A 4,968-nucleotide genomic window follows, 5' to 3' on the forward strand; every position below is an offset into this window, starting at 1 on the left:
TACCAAGTGACACACACACACAGTGATATCCGCCTCCCAAGCGCTTGCTGTCTCCTCTGTCAGGACAGCAAAAAGCTCCTGGTAGAGCGAGCGGCAGCAAGCGAGAGCGAGCAGCAGCACCTAAGCGCTTACTATGTCCCAGGCCTAAGACACATCCCGATTTCAGACATGTTAAAATGTGAAAAAAGGTGTGTCTTAGAATCGAGGAAATACGATAAATTATATTTTTGATAACTGTTGAGTGCTGTTCCCTTTACAATCTAAACAGGGAAAAAACCAGCGCACCGCCAAAGTGGATCCCAATCCAAGATAATAAAAAGTCTTCTTTATTGATCCATCTAAAAGTGGAGGTTTAACACCCTCCTACGCGTTTCGTGTAAACATACTTTATCACTTCAATTATTATCCCTTTACAATCTATTCGTATTTGTCCTTGTTGTGAAGAGAGACCTTGGATTGCGAGCACCTATTATGGAATAAATGGAGCTTTTATAGTGAGTGCTTAGAGGTTCTCTTTGTATTACATATATAGATAGATGGATAGATGTAGAGGTATCTGTATCGTGTTAGCCGAGCTTAATAACCAAAAACAACAAGTCGATACCATTCTGTGGCTAAAAATATGCTTTTATTTGTGCGAGCTTTGAATACAATGTTATCTGTGGGCTTCACCCACAGAGATAATATTCCAAGCTGCCTGTTTCAAAGTACAGGCATACCCCGCATTAACGTACACAATGGGACCGGAGCATGTATGTAACACAGGCATACCCCGCATTAACGTACACAATGGGACCGGAGCATGTATGTAACACAGGCATACCCCGCATTAACGTACACAATGGGACCGGAGCATGTATGTAACACAGGCATACCCCGCATTAACGTACACAATGGGACCGGAGCATGTATGTAAAGTGAAAATGTACTTAAAGTGAAGCACTCCCTTTTCCCCACTCATCGATGCATATACTGTACTGTAATCATCATATACGTACATAACTGATGTAAATAACGCATTTGTAACAGGCTCTATAGTCTCCCCGCTTGCGCACAGCTTCGGTGCAGGTAGGGAGTCGGTATTGCTGTTCAGGACGTGCTGACAGGCGCATGCGCTTTTGCCTATTGGGCGATATGTCCTTACTCGCGAGTGTACTTAAAGTGAGTGTCCTTAAACCGGGGTATGCCTGTAAGGTTCTTTTTGGCTTAATCCATTGTAACATCGCCCGAAGAAGAGATCATTGTATCTCGAAAGCTCGCACAAATAAAGCATTTTGTTAGTCACAGAATAGTATCGACTATTTGTTTTTCATTTTATATATATATATATATATATATATATATATATATATATATATATATATATATATAGATGTAGAGGTATCTGTACCGTGTTAGCCGAGCTTAATAATCAAAAACTAATAGACATATTAGACCATAGCTATCTAAATGCTTTTATTTGTGGGAGCTTTCGAGATACACAGATCTCTCCTTCTGGTGGTGTTACAATGGATGAAGCCAAAAAAAGGGTTTTTACTTTAAAACAGTGCATACTGATCTGTGATCTGTGATTGAAGCTCATCCCTCCCCCCTGTACAGTATGCGTTTTATGACTTGAGGTGTTAAATGATCCCTGAATGTAAGTGATGTAAGAGTGTGTATGTGTGTGTATGTAAATATAAATTTGTAAAGCGCCCACAGAGTATACAGCGCTTTACAAAAGGTGTGTGTGTAGTGGATGTGTATATAGTGGTGTGGGTAGGTGTAGAAATGTAAGAGGGTGTTGCATAACTATAAGTGCGTGTAGATACTATGTGGTCCCTATTGGTCTATAAGGATGGAATACAATACGATACTTATATCCTACCCAACAAACTGTGACCCCTGAAAAAAACTCACTGTTTTGAACCCTTGGTAACGTCATGGGTCAGGTGGAGACCTAGGGGGGCCAGTGGAGCCCAAAATCCAATTTTAAATTGGGGTGGAAGGGGTGGACTTAAGGAGGGATGAAAATCCCCCGTATTGAACGCATCTAGTGGGGTAAAATGTAAAATACATACCCATCTAAGGCGAGGGGAGGGGGCGGACAGATCGGGTAATCAAATGAACCACAGCAATGTACAGGAAACGTTTTACATGAATCCATATTAGCATTGTGTTGCGAAGTCCAAAGTCGCGCTGATCCCGGAGTATCTGAGTCCTTAGCTGTAGCATGCCGAAAGCGAAGGAGGAGAACAGCTGATCGGGTCCACGGACAGCCTGTCACAACGGCTAGGGCAGTGACAGACAGCGGGTCGGTTCTGTCACTTAGCCACTCGTGTCAGCTTCTGGCCGCTTAGGTAGATAATCTACATCGGTCCAGTAGGCAGAGTCCTGCAGAGTCCGATGTTGTGTTGATCAGGGAATATCTAAAGGGCCTATTCTAGTAGCCTTGATGAGTTCGCTGCTACATCGCAAAGTTTGGCATGGTCTCGCCGAACGGTTTGTCAGTTGAGTTATCATGGTATTCAGAAAGAATCTGAACCAGTTCTGTCACATAACCATAGGGGGCTGATCATTGCTGTATGCTCATCCAGAATAAGTTCTGGCTGGGTAGCGCTGCAGGGTTCTATGTTACACTCATGTCTGCTCCTGTCAGCTTCTGGCCGCATACAGTATGTGCTCAGGTAAGAATCTCCCTGGAAGGGTGTAAAAGTGAAGTTGTGATCCACAATCTGGTCTTGATGGTTAAGTATCCAAGTCCCATGGAATGAGATACAATAGCAAGTATTTGTTATCCATGAGGGGAGATGCCATGAATTGAGTGCACAGCCTCTATATAATTGTTTAAAGTCCTTTGCCAGCAGCATCACAGTGCTGGAATCAGTAATCCATTATAGGATTGCTGTTTAGCAGGCATCCAGGATACGTAGTAACAAAGACATAGTGCAAGGCGGAACAACAACTATCCACCACTGATTGCCGGAAGACCGTATTGCAAGGGGGCACAGCCTACCGAGATCCCTAGCTAACAACCGACGTCTGGAGCTGCAGATTACCATTCCAGACTACCAACGGGGCATGAGCTTGCCTCATAGAATGCATTTATACAACAGATGTAAGTGAGTTTGTTACTTTTACCCTGCCCAGAAGATTAAAATTGTTCAACTCATTTTACACATGGAGCGTGCGCCTTTTTCTTCTATTTTTTGTATAGGTATCGATCAAGGACGTGGTTGCTTCCATGAAGAGAGCTGCCAGGACTCCAGAAGACGCCATTCATTGGATCCTTTTTTATAGTTACAATACTAGCAATTAGAGCTAGTTTCTGGATTTTGCTTTTATTCTGATAGCAATAGCAATCTATTATAGTTTTATTTACAGCTACATTACAGTTGGTTCACCTTAAGTAGTATTGGCCAATTGGTTTTCACAATCAATTCATCTGTATATGCCACTGATCTGCTTAAACAGCAACACTATACAATTAGACATACAATAGATTTATAGTATATTTATTGATTAAAATCAATAGATGGTTTAACATTAGGTGCTATCCTATATCCCTTTATCCTGTATATATATATATAGCAAATGGAAATATTATTGTATGCTCATTTGCATGTCTAGACAGGTCTGCAACCCCGCCTTTCACCATTATCACCCAGCACACAGCACTTCCACTGCAGCAAGGGATTCTGGGAAATGACATGCAAATGAGCACACAGTGCCACCTTTTGCTTCAAAACCATTTTTAACATGGTTCCCTATAGGCTTATGCTTGCTGCATGGTCACAGCTTTGAAGTGCTGTGTGCTGGGTGATAATGGTGAAAGCTGGGGTTGCAGACCTGTCTAAGACATGCAAATGAGCATAGAGTAATATTTCCATTTGCTATATGCTTTGCAGTGGAGGGTTTTTGTCACTTTTTTTACCCACCATAACTTAACTAAGTGTGTATATATATATATATATATATATATATATATATATATATATATATATATATATATAACACCAACATATTCTGTAGCACAGTAAAATAGGGTTTGAGGACAAAAACAATAGCATTAAAATAAATTGTTCCAGTAGTTAAGAAGGGCCCTGCCCGAGGAGTTTGCAGTATATAAATATACTGTATACACATAAAGTATACATAAGAATTGACGAAGTTGAGACATTAGGGGATCTGACTTAAACAGCATTAGGGTCTAAAAGCCATTTTATTTGACTACTTTTGTCCGCCATTTTGTCTTATCTTTGTAAGTCTTGTGTGTCGTTTTTTCTATGTGAAGAAATGTGTGTGTGAACAAACGTGTGAACCAGAGAAGGAATGTTTTCGCTCCTAGCTGATGTTTTTGTTGATCTTTTCTCGTCCAACCAGCTACAAATGAAAGTGTAAACAGGCCAGAAAATAATGAGACGCCTCGTTAGCGGTCTAAGATAAGTTCAGATTCTTACAGTGGAACTTTTTCTCATACTTTTATGTCAGGTGACAGAATAGAAAACATCACATTTAACTCCATTATGATTTTAGCTGACGTACATTTATTCAGTTTGGTATGTATTACAAACTTACATCAGTTTTAGTATTGTTATGTATTACAAAATGATGTCATATTTAGTTACATGCAAGCTTCCCCCCCCCCCCCCCATAAAGGGGTGAGAGCTTTAGTTTTTAGGGTATAAATGTATTTCATACCGTATTATCGAGGGGAGAGCTTTTGTTTTGAAGCTGTCTCTGCTGTGTGCACCTGAAATAAACTCATTTGATATCTGAATATTTGTTGTAACATTTTTTACAGCTTTCACAGTTTATTACAAATATATTATTTGCATACACACATATATACTTATGCATCTACACAAATGTATATTATATACATTGCATAAATATAAATATTACATACACACCAATATGATATATATATCTGTTTATATTAATACACATACTCTACATATGTACAAATATATATATATAAATAATATT

This window comes from Ascaphus truei, chromosome 6 (genome assembly GCF_040206685.1).
Source record: "Ascaphus truei isolate aAscTru1 chromosome 6, aAscTru1.hap1, whole genome shotgun sequence".
Taxonomy (NCBI): domain Eukaryota; kingdom Metazoa; phylum Chordata; class Amphibia; order Anura; family Ascaphidae; genus Ascaphus; species Ascaphus truei.